The sequence below is a fragment of the Manihot esculenta genome, chromosome 4 (assembly GCF_001659605.2).
Source record: "Manihot esculenta cultivar AM560-2 chromosome 4, M.esculenta_v8, whole genome shotgun sequence".
NCBI classification, from domain to species: domain Eukaryota; kingdom Viridiplantae; phylum Streptophyta; class Magnoliopsida; order Malpighiales; family Euphorbiaceae; genus Manihot; species Manihot esculenta.
Genome location: NC_035164.2, coordinates 14,664,825 through 14,683,653, shown reverse-complemented (window position 1 = coordinate 14,683,653; position 18,829 = coordinate 14,664,825). Strand labels below are relative to the sequence as shown.

Genomic DNA, 18,829 nt, shown 5'->3' with positions numbered 1-18,829 from the left:
AGCTAATAATCAACCACATTATCACATTATATCTAGAATCAAGTAAATAACTAAGGAAACATAAATAATTATATTTTCATAGCTATATTTTGCACAATATTATTAAGAAACTAGATGTCAATATTCAAAACATGTATATATATATATATATATACACACAAATTTATATATAAATAAATATCAATATAACTCATCAATAATAATTACTTGTACCGAATAAAGCGTTTAAAATTTAACTATATCACCAATATAACAAATAAACTTTTAATAAACAATAACTATCTAAACTAACCCCTTAATCATACCTACCATCTTATAACTATCACTTATTTTATGTGTGTATTCTTCTTGTATCTTCAATCCACTTTTACATAATATTTAGCTAATTAATCTTTCTTTACAACCCTTCGATTTTGTATTATGATAATTCAAATTTATTTCCCTAAAAGGTTATGACTTTGTTTCGATATCAAACAATCGTTACGCTAAAAAGTGAACAAGAAGATTGGTCACTGACATGTTCTAGCCTATTTCACCTACTCATGGCTCTCCTTTTTTTCATTTCTCTTGTATTATAATATATATAAAATGCCTCCTTTTAATTACAAACAACACAAAAAACAAATATGTTTTTCGAGTACATTGTCGCTATCATAGAATTATTCTATACCTTATTGCTGATGTCTCTAGTATTTTATTTTAAAAGGATATAAACTTTTATTAGAAGTCACTTCATAGTAATTAGAAACTTGTCATGAAACAACTGCATCAGATATAAAGCATCTACCATATCCTAGCAGATTCTTAAAAGTGATGCACAAACTTTCCAATCAATGCTGCAATGTACATAATGTAATCTGCAGCTTACAATACACACATTTGCAGCATTGAATAGATTATTGCGATCACGACTTTTATCTTCTAATGCATGTTGAATGTCAAATAACATTCTTATCCAACTTACAAAAACCTATTGTAGAGTTATATTCTGACCTTAACTTATAAGGTATATACATTTGCTTATACTTGTTCCTTCTCCTTAATACCTAGAACGGCGTAAACGTTAGCTCTAATACCACTAACTCCAACACTCCTATAAGGTTCTTTAACTAACCGAACTGGAGATGTCACGTTTCGTGGTGCTTCTCTTATTTTTTCAATTAACTATTATCATGTATTTCATTATATTTTTTCCTACCGAAAATACTCAAGAGTCTCCTTTCTAAACTAGTTCTAATTCCATCTATGAATAATAAAATTTCACTTCAATGAACTCTCAACCTTTAACCCCCAAACGTCATTCAATCACAAACACAATTTTCAACTCAGATAAACTCTTCTAATAATTATACCAAAATAAAACTCTTCTCATGCAATATTAATTACAACCCACATATCTATTATGTACATGCCATATTTATACAATTTTCTATATGTCAAGTCTCAATAGTGAGAAAGGAATTGCGAATGAGTGTGTCTTGTTTAGTAATATTTTTTCGGAGCAATGGGATAAATATTCCAAATCTTTGAGGATTTTAAGTTTTAATCCAAAGGTTTTTTCCTATCGAAAATTCGGCACCGTCTCCTCTATATATTGATCCTCATTCCATCTGTGAATGATAAAATTTCAATTCAGTGAACTCTCAATCTTAACTTTCCTAAACTTCCTTCAACCACAAACACAATTTTCAAATCAAATCAACACTTCATAGATACCAAGTGTCAATAATGAGAAAGGAATAATGGATTGAGTGACCACATTATTTATTAATATATTTTTGGATAATGGCATAAAAAATTTAAACCTTTAAAGATTTTTTGCATTTTAATTAAAAAGATTTTACTTGCTACAATAACTTAGAATTTAAAAACATTTAGCGATTCAATTCAAATTTGAAATGTAAGTGGGAGAGCATTTGCCGGTGGCTAAAGTAACATTCCATCTGTATTTTTTTATTACTTAACGGTGGATCATACGCTACACATTGAATAACCAATGTGAGAAATTAACTGCCAGTTAATGGTAAAAATCCAAGTTTGGTGTTTAACTAACCTGACTTAAAGTCAAATTTGGAAATTGTTGCCGGAACAATTCAACTATGCTTTTCCTAAGCGAAGCAACGCTATAGTCTCCAACATCTAGAGAGCTCAAATCATAGCCGTCTCACAACCTAGGATCCTTAGTCATCAGCACCACCGCCGGTGCAGTCTGTGCTACGTGAGTGACCTTTCGCTCCTAAATTACTGTCAACATTGTCTTCATATCAAATTTACCTATGGACACCACCATCGCTCCCATAGTTAAAGCCCTCACGAAATAACATAAACCATAAACATGAAAATAAGGCAAAAGGAAGTTGCAGCTGCCATCCAGGTCGTGTAAACCTCATGACTTACAGCCACTATACATGTGAAATTTCGATGAGTCAAAACCACTCCATCAACTCGACCAGTAGTCCGTGAGGATAGAGAATCATCGCAGGGTCCAATCGGCAAACCTTCCCTCGAGTACGATTGTTTTGAGATTAGGAATTATACGAGCAACATTCGACGTTACGAACACAATTGCAGATATTGACAGCTGAATTTGATGGAGAATCTCATGTTTAAAGATAATTGATTCTTAAGGAGACCTAAGGACACCGAGAGAGAAGATACAGAAATAAAGAATCGAAAGGTGAATAGAGTTAGGAGAAAGAACAAAGGCAATATCTACTTTTCTGAAGCCAAAATGGTGGTGAAGCGAGAAGTCTAATTTTTTGTGCGAAGGACGAAGTCGGGAAAATAAATTCGACAGAGAGTGACGGCATCGAATAGAGCATTTTATGTTTTTCTACACCAATTAAGAATTTTAACTTAACTAACCAAGGATTAATATCTCACCTTGGTTATCCAAGGTGTAGCGTAGAGTCCACCGTCAAGTAATAAAAAAATACAATATGGCCTGCTACCGATAGATGCTCCCCCACTTTCAATTCAAATTTGGAAAGAATCGCCAAATATTTTTAAATCTTAATTCATTGTGCCAAGAAATAAAATTTTGGATTTTTTATGCCATTATCCTTTTTTCTTCAAGCAACAATTTAATTTAGTCTGCTAGTGAAGGAGGATTTAGGGTAGCTGCGACACTTTGTCTATGCCTTATAACTTCTAATGCCAACTTACGTTTTATATATAGACTGTGACACTGCCTTTCAAGTGTTGTTTTATATCATAAATTACACCTATTGGCATGCCAATTGCCGTTTTTTTTTACAAGCTTTCCAAGTTATTCATTTTAGGTACTTTAGTATGCTCCTACTCTAAGTTATAGTCAAGTTTTGGCAATATTAAGGGTCTAATTCACTCATGGTCTCTTTATGAAAATTGCTCTCATATATCTTAGCTAATTCAATGATTTCTTTTGTGGCTTTACTTTTATCTATAATCTTATAAATATTATTATTTGCATGCTAATTATTTTAGTCATACTAAACTTATTAAATTTTCATTAAGTAATTTATTCGACGTGAAAATGTACTAATATAGCTTGAATTTACACCGTTGCTATTTGCTAATTAAAGTCTTAACATTTATTATCTTTGGACCGCACCCGAAGGCTGCCTACGTACCTCCAATAGAGGATCAGGTCTACGTAGTGTGGGAAAGAATCCTCTGTCATGATTGTGAATCAATTAGTGATTGTAAATTAATTAGTGATCAAATCTTACCATGTTTAGCATAGCATGATTCTAGGACATAATTGAGGGTACAATCAAAGGCCTAATTGTTCATAGTATGTACTATATAAACTCTGTAACTTTCTACACAAGAGGAAAGAAAATAAAAACAGTTTTCTTCCTATAATCTCAAGATGGTATCAGAGCCAGGTTTCGACCTAAAATTATAGCCGTCCTGCAATCATCCGTTACCAGATACCTTTCCCGACCTTCTCTTACTAAACCAACCTACCAGATACTTTTCCCACCTTCTTTCTCTCACCGAAACAACAATGGCCGACCTCCCCAGCCCGGCTGACCAATCCCAGGCAATAATTGATCCAATAGCAGACCTATCACAAAAACTATTCCAGTTAATTCAGAATAGCCAAAATGGAAACCAGAAATCAGCAAACCAATTCACTCTTGATTCAGCACAGCCACCGTCCGACATAAAATTGAATGATTCCAATTATGTTGTCTGGGCAAAGATGATGGAGATGTTTATCACAGGGCGAGGGAAATCAAACCATCTGACTGGGACTCCCTCTCCTCCGACAGAAACAGACCCCGCAATTTACCTGTGGAAAACTAATGACATCATTGTCCGAGGATGGTTAATCCAGACGGTAGAGCAGAAGCTCCGTCCAAATTTATTGCAGCACAAGACAAGCAAAGGACTATGGGATGCCCTCAAGATCAGATTCAATACAGGTAGCAACAAACTTATCATTTACGAGTTACAGTCTAAAGCATACAAACTAACACAACAAGGAAGCAATCTGGAAGATCTATACAACGATCTTCAGGCCATCTGGGCCGAGATCGATGAAAGACAACTGACCAGAATCGAAGGAGACAATAATATCATTATCCGGAATCGGGAAATCCAGGAGGAACGTTTGTACCTGTTTTTGGCCGGAGTAGAGTCGGACCTCGATCCAGTCCGTCGAGAAATTCTCAACGAGGAGCCATTGCCGACCCTGGACAATGCCTACTCTCGGCTCCGAGGTGAGAAGTTGCGCCGTGCCATCCACCTTCCCCTTCCATCACCAGCGACAGCAGGTTCCGACCTCGTGGGGGCCGGTCTATTGGCTAAAAACCGGTCAGACACAGACAAGTCATCACTCCGGGATGATAAATCAGGCCTAAAATGCACCCATTGCGGCGGATCTCGACATACCCGGGACGGATGCTTTAAGATCATAGGGTATCCGGAGTGGTGGGAGGAAAACAAGATCCGTAAGAAGAAAGGAAAGGGACAAGGCGCAGGGAATACGTCCGCGGACACTACCAGCGGCAACCAAAAGGCTGCCTGCGGCAACAACTTGATCGGACAAACGGAGGAAAACTCGGGCAACAGACAGAGCTCAGGGGTTGCAGCGGCGCTACAAGGAGCCGAGAAAGGAGGAGGCACGGGTGTCCTATATGATCGGAAAGGAGGTATTTTAGGGTTAGAAAGGATGGACAATGACCTTTCTACCCCTGTCTTTTTAAATAAATCTAAATGTGCCCCTGCTTGTTTTAATTCTTGTAAAATTAAATCCCTGGTCCCAGATGTTTTAGATAAGTCTGTTTGTAATCTCAAAACTGAATCGTTAGCCCTTAATTCTATCGGTCATGCTCACAAGGTACAAAATGCTAATGGGTGGATATTTGATTCAGGAACCACAGACACCATGACTAATGATTCTTCAGATTTTGTTGTGTCAGCCCCACCCTCAAAATCCAATATTCTAAACACTACCAGTGGCTCCTTCCCAGTCATCGGTGGCGGTACCGTTTCTATAAACCCCACTTTAAATGTCTCCAACAGTCTCTATGTACCTTATCTTGCAAATTACTCTCTGTCAGTCAGATCACCAAACAGTTAAATTGCAGAGTACTCATGTATCCTCATTTTTGTGTTTTGCAGGATATTCATACAGGCACGGTACTGGGCTGTGGTACTGAGAAAGATGGACTATACTATGTGGAGGAGGTCTCAAGTACTGGGTCAGGTCATTTAGCTCAAGGGTCCCCAACCCGACAGTTATGGCTCTGGCATCGGCGCTTCGGCCATCCCTCAAGTGATTATCTCCGTACTTTGTTTCCTGAGTTTAGATCCATTGACATTCCAGTTTGTTCTTCATGTGTGCTTGCTAAGAGTCATAAGAGTACTTATCATATATCCACAAATAAGTCTGATACTCCCTTCTCAATAATACACTCTGATGTATGGGGGCCTGCCCCGGAAACTGTCTCCCCTGATTATAGATACTTTGTGACGTTTATTGATGATTGCACTCGTGTTACTTGGATTTACCTGTTAAAACAAAAATATGAAGTGGCTGAGAAATTCTGTGATTTTTTCCGCATGATTAAAACCCAATTTCACAGGACCATTCAAGTCCTCCGATCTGACAATGGGGGGGAATTTGTCAATAACTATCTCCAAACCTTTTTCCGGGATAATGGGATCCTTCACCAAACCACTTGCCCTTATACACCACAGCAAAATGGGGTTGCTGAAAGGAAAAATCGACATATCCTTGAGACTGCCCGAGCCCTATTGTTTGAAGCCCAAGTTCCTCCTAAGTTTTGGTCTGAAGCAGTTGCCATGTCCATTTACCTCATCAATCGACTTCTGTCTCGCGTTCTTAATTTCCAATCTCCCTTGCATACCTTGTCCTCTCATCACACCATCCCTTCCCATCTCAACCTTCCACCTAAAATTTTTGGCTGCACAGTTTATGTTCACATTCCTAAAACACACTGCACTAAACTTGATCCATGTGCTCTTAAATGTGTTTTCTTTGGTTATGGTGTCCATAAAAAGGGCTATCGGTGTTTTGACCCAATCTCTAAACGGATTTTCACTACCATGGACTGCACCTTTCTGGAAGAGGAATATTTTTTTCCCTCGCCAATTAGCAGTGAGGGGGAGACAGCGGCACAATCACCACCACTACCAAATTGGCTTAATCAGGGGGGGCCAGAACTTGATCATTCTTCCCTTCCTGAGTCTACACTAGAACTGGTCACCACTGACCATCTAGTACAGTCCTCGGCCTCAACATCACAACCAGAACCTGACACCGTAGAATATCCTGAGGAACACTCAACTGAGGTATGTGAATCTGAACTTTCCCTTGTTCCTAATAACCTCACCACTGAACCCATTTCCCTTGAGGTTCCTGAAACAGGCCAATATGTTCTACCCCCTCGGAATAATAGAGGAATTCCACCCAGGAGATATGATCCAGAATTCGAGGCAGCCAGGTCCAGATACCCTGTGGCAAATGTTACCAGAGGAGAAAGACTATCACCTCAGTTGGTCAACCTACAGAAAAACATTTGCTCATAATGGATACCAAAGGATGCCACAGAGGCCCAAAAGGACAAAAGATGGGTTGAGGCGATGGAGACCGAGATGGATGCCCTGGAGAAAAACAAGACCTGGGAAAAATGCTGGCTACCCAAGGGAAAACGACCAGTGGGATGCAAATGGGTGTTTACCATAAAGTATAAGTCAGACGGAATGGTGGACAGATATAAAGCTAGACTTGTAGCAAAAGGATACACTCAGACTTATGGGGTTGACTATTCTGAAACATTCTCTCCAGTAGCAAAAATTGACACAATACGGGTCCTATTATCTCTAGCTGCAAACCTAGACTGGCCACTTCACCAATTTGATGTGAAAAATGCTTTCTTGCATGGTGATCTAGAAGAGGAAGTATACATGGATGCTCCACCAGGGTTCATGAGTGGATATAGAAGGGGAGAAGTGTGTCGATTGAGGCGAGCCTTGTATGGGTTGAAACAGTCACCCAGAGCATGGTTTGGGAGATTTACTCAAGCAATGAAGAAAAATGGATATCGGCAGAGTAACTCCGATCACACGCTATTCTTGAAGAGACAAGGAAGGAAGATCACGTGTTTGATTATATACGTGGATGACATGATTATAACTGGAGACGATGTGGATGAAATCAAACAACTGAGGGACAACTTATTCCAAGAATTTGAGATGAAAGACCTGGGGATGTTAAAATATTTTCTTGGAATTGAAGTTCTCAAGTCAGACCAGGGAATTTTGATATCACAGAGAAAGTACATTCTTGATCTGTTAACTGAAACAGGAATGATAGATTGCAAACCAGTCGATACTCCGGTAATGGTCAATCATGAGTTGAGCAAGGACTCAAAAGAAGGACCCACAGATAGGGGGAGGTACCAGAGACTGGTAGGAAAACTGATTTATTTATCACACACCAGACCAGACGTGGCATATGCTGTGAGTTTGGTAAGTCAGTTCATGCATGATCCAAAATAAGACCATATGGAGGCAGCATTGAGAATCGTTCGATATCTAAAAGGAACAGCTGGGATGGGCATGTTGTTCAAAAAGAATGGTCATTTCAGTATCAGTGGATATACGGACGCAAGTTGGGCAGGAGATCTCTCCGACAGACGATCTACTTCAGGATACTTCACCTTTGTCGGAGGAAATTTGGTAACGTGGAAAAGTAAGAAACAAAAGGTGGTGGCACTGTCAAGTGCTGAAGCAGAATTCAGGGGAATAGCAAAAGGACTGGCAGAACTCCTATGGATCAGGAAGTTGATGTTTGAGCTTGGTTTCCCATCAAAGGATGCAGCTGAACTCCGTTGTGACAACAAGGCGGCAATAAGCATTTCTGAAAATCCAGTTCAGCATGATCGAACAAAACATGTTGAAATAGACCGACATTTCATCAAAGAAAAGTTGGACAGTGGTCTGATATCTTTACCGTTTGTTCGATCAGAGGATCAATGGGCGGACATCCTAACCAAAGCAGTAGCTGGACGAATATTCCATGAGGTTTTGGGCAAGTTGGGTATGCTAGATCCACATGAACCAACTTGAGGGGGAGTGTTGGAAAGAATCCTCTGTCATGATTGTGAATCAATTAGTGATTGTAAATTAATTAGTGATCAAATCTTACCATGTTTAGCATAGCATGATTCTAGGACATAATTGAGGGCACAATCAAAGGCCTAATTGTTCATAGTATGTACTATATAAACTCTGTAACTTTCTACACAAGAGGAAAAAAAATAAAAACAGTTTTCTTCCTATAATCTCAAGACGTAGCTCTTAACAATAGATAATAACATAAAGTTTATACTAACATAATTTATTCTAGCTAATAATCAACCACATTATCACATTATATTTAGAATCCAGTAAATAACTAAGGAAACATAAATAATTATATTTTCATAGCTATATTTTGCACAATATTATTAAGAAACTAGATATCAATATTCAAAACATGTATATATATATATATATACACACACAAATTTATATATAAACAAATATCAATATAACTCATCAATAATAATTACTTATACCGATTAAAGCGTTTAAAATCTAACTATATCACCAATATCGATAACAACTAAACTTTTAATAAACAATAACTATCTAAACTAACTCCTTAATCATACCTACCATCTTATAACTATCACTTATTTTATGTGTGTACTCTTCTTGTATCTTCAATCCACCTTTACATAATGTTTAGCTAATTAATCTTTCTTTAAAACCCTTCGATTTTGTATTATGATAATTCAAATTTATTTCCCTAAAAGGTTATGACTATGTTTCGATATCAAACAATCGTTACGCTAAAAAGTGAACAAGAAGATTGGTCACTGACATGTTCTAGCCTATTTCACCTACTCATTGCTCTCCTTTTTTTCATTTATCTTGTATTATAATATATATAAAATTCCTCCTTTTAATTACAAACAACACAAAAAACAAATATGTTTTTCGAGTACATTGTCGCTATCATAGAATTTTTCTATACCTTATTACTGATGTCTCTAGTATTTTATTTTAAAAGGATATAAACTTTTATTAGAAGTCACTTCATAGTAATTAGAAACTTGTCATGAAACAACTTCAGATATAAGGCATCTACCATATCCTAGCAGATTCTTAAAAGTGATGCACAAACTTTCCAATCAATACTCCAATGTACATAATGTAATCTGCAGCTTACAATGCACACATTTGCAGCATTGAATAGATTATTGCGATCACGACTTTAGACTATCCCCCCAATCTTCTAATACATGTTGAATGTCAAATAACATTCTTAGCCAACTTACAAAAACCTATAGTAGAGTTATATCCTGACCTTAACTTATAACGTATAAACATTTGCTTATACTTGTTCCTTCTCCTTAATACCTAGAACGGCCTAAACATTAGCTCTAATACCACTAACTGCAACACCCCTATAAGGTTATTTAACTAACCGAAATAGAGATGCGAAGTTCGATGGTGCTTCTCTTATTTTTTCAATCAACTTATATTATGTATTTCATGACATTTTCTCCTACTGAAAATACTCTAGAGTCTCCTTTCTAAACTGGTTCTAATTCCATCTATGAATAATAAAATTTCACTTCCATGAACTCTCAACCTTTAACCCCCAAACTTCATTCAATCACAAACACAATTTTCAACTCAGATCAACGCTTTTAATAATTATACCAAAACAAAATTATTCTCATGCAATATTAATTACAACCCACATATCTATTATGTATATCCCATATTTGTACAATTTTCATTATGTCATGTTTCAATAGTGAGAACGGAATCACGAATGAGTGTGTCTTGTTTAGTAATATTTTTAGGGACAATGGCATAAATATTCCAAATCTTTGAGGATTTTAAATTTTAATCAAAAGGTTTTTTTCCTATCGAAAATTCGGCAGCGTCTCCTCTATATATTGGTCCTCACTCCATCTGTGAATGATAAAATTTCAATTCAGTGAACTCTCAATCTTAACTTTCCTAAACTTCCTTCAACCACAAACACAATTTTCAACTCAAATCAACACTTCATAGATACCAAGTGTCAACAATGAGAAAGGAATAATGGATTGAGTGACCACATTATTTATTAATATATTTTTGGATAATGGCATAAAAAATTTAAACCTTTAAAGATTTTTTGCATTTTAATTAAAAAGATTTTACTTGCTACAATAACTTAGAATTTAAAAACATTTAGCGATTCAATTCAAATTTGAAATGTAAGTGGGGGAGCATTTGCCGGTGGCTAACGTGACGTTCCTTATATATTTTTTTATTACTTAACGGTGGATCATACGCTACACATTGAATAACCAATGTGAGAAATTAACCTCCGGTTAATGCTAAAAATCCAAGTTTGGTGTCTAACTAACCTGACTTAAAGTCAAATTTGGAAATTATTGCCGAAATAGTTTAACTACGCTTTTCCTAAGCGAAGCAACTCTGCAGGCTACAACATCTAGAGAGCTCAAATCATAGTCGTCTAACAACCTAGGATCCTTAGTCATCAGCACCACCGCCGGTGCAGTCTGTGCTACGTGAGTGACCTTACTCTCCTCAATTACGGTCAACATTGCTTTCATATCAAATTTAACCATGGACACCACCGCCGCTCCTATAGTTAAAGCAGTCAAGAAATAACACAAACCATAAACATGAAAATGAGACAACGGGAAAAAGGAAATTGCAGCTGCCATCCGAATCGTGTAAACCGCATGACTTGCAGCCACCATACATGTGAAATTTCGATGAGTCAAAATCACTCCATTAACTCGACCAGTAGTCCGTGAGGATAGAGAATCGTCGCAAGGTCCAATTAGTAAACCTTTTCTCCTTCCATTTCTCCACAGTGAGCTAGACTCATCATTAGCGATTCAAACTCGGGAGAGTCGAGTATGATTGTTCTGAGATTAGGAATTGTATGAGCACCATTCGACGTGACGAACCCAATTACAGGTTTCGACAGCTGAATTTGGTGAAGAATCTCAGGTTTAAAGATATTTGATTTCTAAGGAGAGGTAACGACACCGAGAGAGAAGATATAGAAATAAAGGATCGAAAGGTGAATAGAGTTAGGAGAAAGAACGAAGGCAATATCTCCTTTTTTGAGGCCAAAATGGTAGTGAAGCGAGAAGACTAATTTTTTGTGCGAAGGATGAGAATTAATGTCTCACCTTGGTTATTCAAGGTGTAGCATAGAGTCCACCGTCAAGTAATGAAAAAATACAATGTGGCTTGCTACCGACAGATGCTCCCCACTTTCAATTCAAATTTAAAAAGAATCGCTAAATATTTTTAAATCCTAATTTATTGTGCCAAGAAATAAAATTTCGGATTTTTTTATGCCATTATCCTTTTTTTTTCAAACAACAATTTCATTTAGTCCGCTAGTGAATGAGGATTTCGGGTAGTTACGACACTTCGTCTATACTTTATAACTTTAAATGCCAACTTACATTTTATATCTAGACTGTGACATTGCCTTTCAAGTGTTGTTTTATATCATAAATTGCACCTATTAGCATGCTAATTGCCGTTTCTTTGACAAGCTTTCCAAGTTATTCATTTTAGGTACTTCTGTATGCTTTTATCCTAAGTTATAGACAAGTTTTGACAATATTACGGATCTAATTCACTCATGGTCCCTTTATGAAAATTGTTCTCCTATATCTTAGCTAATTCAATGATTTCTTTTGTGGCTTTATTTTTATCTATAATCCTATAAATAATTAATCTTTCTTTAAAACCCTTCAATCTGGTATTATGATAATCCAAATTTATTTCCCTCAAAGGTTATGACTATGTTTCGATATCAAACAATCGTTACAGTAAAAAGTGAACAAGATGATTGGTCACTGACATGTTCTAGCCTATTTCATCTAATCATGGCTCTCCTTTTTTTCATTTCTCTTATATCATAATGTTTATAAAATTCCTCTTTTTAATGAGAAACAACACAAAAATAATTATGTTTTTCGAGTTCATTGTCGCTATCGTAGAATTTTCCTATACCTTATTGCTGATGTCTCTAGTATTTTATTTTAAAAGGATATAAACTTTTATTAGAAGTCACTTATAGCAATTAGAAACTTGTCATGATACAACTGCATCAGATATAAGGCATCTACCATATCCTAGCAGATTCTTAAAAGCGATGCACACAATTTCCACTCAATGCTCCAATGTCCATAATGTAATCTGCAGCTTACAATACACACATTTGTAACATTGAATAGATTATTGCGATCACGACTTTAGACTATCACCTCTATCTTCTAACACATATTGAATGTCAAATAACATTCTTAGACAACTTACAAAAACCTATAGTAGAGTTGTATCCTGACCTTAACTTATAAGGTATATACATTTGCTTATACTTGTTCCTTCTCCTAAATACCTAGAACAGCCTAAACGTTAGCTCTAATACCACTAACTGCAACACCCCTATAAGATTATTTAACTAACCGAAATGGAGATGTCACGTTCCGTGGTGCTTCTCTTATTTTTGCAATTAATTGTTGTCATGTATTTCATGACATTTTTTCCTACCAAAAATACTCTAGAGTCTCCATCCTAAACTGGTTCTAATTCCATCTATGAATAATAAAATTTCACTTCAATGAACTCTCAACCTTTAACCCCCAAACTTCATTCAATCACAAACACAATTTTCAACTCATATCACTGCTTCTAATAATTATACCAATATAAAGTTCTTCTCATGCATTATTAATTACAACCCACATATCTATTATGTACATGCCATATTTGTACAACTTTCATTATATCAAGTGTCAATAGTGAGAAAGGAATCACAAATGAGTCTGTGTTGTCTACTTGTATTCCATCTCAAGTTCTCAACCCCACATCAGCAACACAATCAACAGAGCGTGCAAAGTTCATAATATTTTAAACCATTAGCCCTAAAAAGTACACTGAAGCACCTGCTCTCTACTCTTTAAATACAAAAAGATGAAATTAGACTATCTCTAATTGGCTTCTATTTGCGTTTATTTAATGTATATTAAAAAGATAAAACTCATTGGTTTTGGATCACTTGCTAATGTGAGCCATTTAATATATATAGAGCTTACACTTAATATTAGATAAATTTGATAATAATTAAATTAAGTTTTTTTTATAATTTAAATTCATATATTCATTTTAATTTAATTTATACAAATTTAATAGTTATTAAAATTATTTTCATATAAAATTAAATTTATATTAAATATATTGATTAATTTAAATTTGCATTGTTTAAAGACAGAGTCATTAAAAAATTAAAACGCTCTTTTTCAAATTAAAAAAAATATACTATATAAAATATTTAAATTTAAATTTCTAATTAAATATATTTGATTAATTTAAATTTTAAATTTTACTTATTTATAATTCTATTTTACTTATTTATAATTCTATTTAAATATAATTCCAATAAATAAATTACAAAAATCTCCTCAATTAACAAAATTCTTAAAGAGAACTTTTATAGAAAAAGCAAGGAGAAGCACAGAGCAATTAGCCATAAAAAGACATTACCAATTGATAAGACGTCCATTTAGAGCTTTGCATTCTTGAATAATTTCATCCTCATCAAGCAGCTCCTCGAGTGTAAAGTTGTCCTTATCCAAAATTGTCTCCACCTTAAACATTCACAAAATTATCCAACAAAAAAATTTTAAGACTCACCCTTTGCATTTATACAACACATCCAAACATAAAATTGTAAGTACAGAAAATTAGGCAACTATCAAATAAATTACAAAAGCCAAACCAAAATTCATAATACTAAACAAAACAAGGGATCCAATCATCCAAACTTCACAGTTAAGAGCAAGAAGGGCTTTCAAGCATTTAGGGTTACAAAAAGGACATTGGATTACACAAGTTTCACAGAGTTGACTCAGGCAGACTGATAATTACATCACTCAAAAGAGATAAACTGAATAACATAAGGCACAGAGAAAGATGTCAAAAGTAGATAATGGTGAGCACACCCAAAGTGCCAGCGACTGCCATATCCTAACTCCTGTGTGTGTGGATAACAGAAGAAGTTCTATAGTATTCTTTTTATCGTGGGCACACAAGCATGGTCCCCCACCCCCACACGCCAAAAGATAGAGGTGGTTAATCAATTGTATCCATGTTATACATAGATATGCAACCAAAAGTGAGAGCGTGAGACTTAAGTCCAAACAGCAAAGACATGAATATTGTGGTTAGCACTAGCAGATCAATAACAATTTACAAATGATAGTGACTCCCAACAGAGGTCTTATCCCATATACTGTGATCACAAAGAGTAATGCAGTTCGACTTTTCAGCATGCTGACTTTACAATCCCCAGATGCACACCGCTAATAAATTAAGATTTTAAGAAGGTACAGTCTCCAATATTCCAATTATAATGCCTTCAAATTTCAAAGTCGTTAAACAAGTACAGCATCACATTATTAATTTCTGAAATTGGAAACCTTAGAAATTCAAGGAAGCATGTTCCAAGAAAACCAACTTCAAAACGTGTAACTCTATCAGCAAAAGGTCTAAAGTGTCAACAATTTATAGAAACACAGTTTTCTTCCTAGAACATCCAAAACATTTGCGTGTGAATGCATTGGATAAAAAGAATTTCAAGTTGATTTGGTCTCGTTTTACTGCCATTATTACATTGGGCGTTGAAGGCTACCCATGGATGAGGTGGGCAACATGGCACACCTGATCCCCCTAAGTAGCTACTTCTTCGTTTTAACAAATCTAGTGAAAGAAAATTATCAGTTTGCCTTAAAAAATAATTCAAAATGTATGATCAACCTTCCCCACCCAGCGCCACCTCCGTTAAAGAAAAGGGAAATACGTTATACAGATGAATCAGACAAAAGTTTCAGTCTACGATGGGTCCGAGACATAGTAAACCACTGGAATTCAAAATATCCATTTGCTTCTATTTTTCCACACTCCCCAGCAACTAGGAAGGAAAAAAAAAAGGGACAATAAGGAAACAAAAAAGCTAAACTAACACGAAGATGCATTCATAAATACGTGATGCGAATCAAGAATGAAAGAAACAATTCAAGAAATGAAAAAGAAAAAAATAAGCACTCACCGGTGACGCCACGCCAAAACATCTTTGAATTTACCAAAAAAAACGCCCACTTAACACGTAACCTTACTCAGATCCTCAAACCCTAACGCCCGAACAATCATAAAAACAATCTCCAATCAACAATTTACCAACACATCACGAGAAAATGAAACAAAACTCAGAAGCAAAAACCCTAGATTTCCCCAAATTACGATAAAGATTCACATAGGCTTCTCAGATTGGATCGAATCGAAGGGTTTGAGGGAGATACAGACACAGAGGAAGAACAGAGAGAGAAGAGAGGAACCAAAAGTACCTATAATGTAATCGCGGGAGGGAAAGCGAAAACTATATGGCGAAGAGAGGAACCAAAAGTACCTATTTTGTTTATCTTCAGCTCTTGCAAGAAGACCACTGCCAAGCTATCTTGAACCTAATCTAAGTGGAGATAAAGCCAAACAAAACTGAGAATGAAGTGAAGACAGATTAAGGGAAGAAGAAAAGCGGACGGATTGTTTCTTAAATTGGTTGGTTGGAGATGGTATAGCCCAAATGAGAAGAAAGCCATTGCAGGTGAGGTTTTAGAGGAGAAAGAAAGAGATTTCTTTTTTCTTTTTTTTTTTTTCCCTAAAAGAGATTTCAAAAGAGAAAACGATGGTTTTGGTGAGTGTAGTGGTTTTGTTGGTTTGCTCGCCAGTTGCATGGAGGAGAGAGATTGGGCAGTTCTCCGGCTATCACCAGGGGACATACGAGCTTTGAAGGAGCGGTTTTTGCCTGTCAATATTTCTGTAGCCATCTGCATTTGTGCCTTAATAATATATTTTTTTAAAAACAAAATTTTCCAATTAACACTTTGTTTGGATAGAAATGGGAAGAGAAAGAAAATTAAAAAAAAATCTCTTCATATTTAAACGATTGAAAAATAAAAATAAAATAAAATAAAATAAAATTTATTTGTCCTCATTTATAAGAGAGTGATGAACGTACAAAAAATAGCTAAAAGTATCAATTTGTCCTTGCAATGATTATAAAAATTATTCTCCAGTATTTTAGTTAATTCAGTAATTTTTTTGTGACTTTATTTTTATAATTTTTTGTATGTTAATTATTTTAGTCATATTAAATTGATTACATTTTCAATAAGTAATATTTTAAATATATATATAAATATTTTAATTATATAAAAAATAAAGATTACCGTTAATATAATTATTATAATATTTTATATTTATATTTATAAATAATTTATTTAAATATATAAATTTTATAATTAATGTATACTAAAAGAATAATATTATTTAAATAAAAAATAAGGTCTAATTAATCAGTCTGATAAAAAAAATTTCTAAAATGAATCAGCTGCCTTTTCAAAGAGTTTACCAAACAGATAAAATAGCTCTTTCAAAATGTATTATCTAGGTGAAAAAGTTAAACTAAATATCCTCATTAACATTATATGCATATAGTTAGGGATGATTATTTATTCGGTTCGATTTAAAATCAAATCGATTTGAATAAATTAAAAATTAAAATTTTAATATTTATAAAAATCGAATCAAACTGATTTTGATTAAAAATCGAATCAAACTGAATCGATCTCATTCAATTCAATTCGATTCGATTTGATCAGTTTTAATTTTTAATAAATATTTTATTTTTTACTATTTATTTTTAGTATTTAAAATTTAATTAAAATATTTTAATCTTAATATTATTTAATTTCTCTATATTATTGAAAATAACATATTATTATCACTAATCGGTTCGATTCAATTTTTTAAATTTTTTTATTAAAATCAAATCGAACTGAAATAATTAAAATTTTTAAAATTAAAAATCAAACCGAATTGAATTGAATAAAAAATAAAACTAAAATTTTAAATTAATTTAATTCAATCAATTTTTTTAATTTCAACTGAATATTACTCACTTTGTTCACCACTATATATAATTAACAGGTTAATATTGATTAGTTATTCATAAGATAGTCAAAGAGTTAACGTTTGAATGATATTTTCTAAATGATGTGTTTCTATCCGAATGAAAAATTATTGATCCGAATCTAAATATTATCATCCAGATGCCAAGCATTGATTTAAATGATAAATATAAAATTAGATTTTATCACTGAAAATTACGAGCGACTCGTGTCTATAATTTGAGTGGACATAGTACTGAGCAATATCAGTTATTTAGTCACGTAGATTAATTTTCAATTTCACAATTCATACTTGAATTAAATATATTAGCCCTTGAATTCATAATTGATGGTGGACAAATGTAAATACAGTTTATTTAAATCATTAGTAGTATGTGAAATAAATAAAATATTATTGTCTCTAATTAATCTTTAAGAAAAAGATTTACTAATTAGTTAATATATTAATTTTAAAAAGTATATTAAACATCCTAAATAATTTTAAAAATTTATTAATTAATTATTCGTTAATTTCAGCTATTAAACACTCCATTCAATTAGTTCTTACGTGAATATATATATGTGGAAAATACCAAGATAAAGCTTCACCAACTTTATATAGATGCTGTTCCTCACCGAAATTCATTGTTGTCTTTAGATTTGATCTTCCAATATTGAAGTTTTTTCTTATTTTCTCAGCTTATGGAGATGGGGTCTTTCATCATTTGTTGCCTATTAAATGACCTTTTTGTATTACAAAGTATAACATTTTTCAGAAGCTTAATAGTGGGGCCCATTCTTGTACTGACACTTGGCCTTCTATGAACTAGAGATTCAGTATGTTTCAGAAAAAGAGAAAAAAAAAAAGGATATTTACTAATTAAAGTATGATAATTAATTAAAGGAAATACAGCACATAATAAGGCAGAAGATATATTTTATTATCTGAAATGAGAGTTGGCCACATGGCAATCTCATTGAGAATGTTGTCCTGCTGTACATATATACAACAAAGCGTTGTAAAATCATAGTTCCAAAAATCTTCTGGTGGAGAGTTTTCTTATACTAGTTTATACGAAAAAAATCTTATCTGTTACTTGTCTTAAGAAATACAAGAAGGCTAAAGATTTAACTTAAACAGATGCTAACCAAAGATTTATATAAAAATATACAAATACCAACCTGTTAAGAAACAATCCTGGTTTATTTGTCCAGGTGAGCCTCTGCAAATCTCCCAGCTATGAAAGAAAAACACTGCATCACCA

At 34.2% G+C, this 18,829-nt stretch overlaps 1 pseudogene; it reads right to left on the bottom strand.

Annotated features, from left to right (window-relative positions):
- The window catches only part of LOC110617381, a 180,563-nt pseudogene that overhangs the window by 22,542 nt on the left and 139,192 nt on the right, over positions 1–18,829 (bottom strand).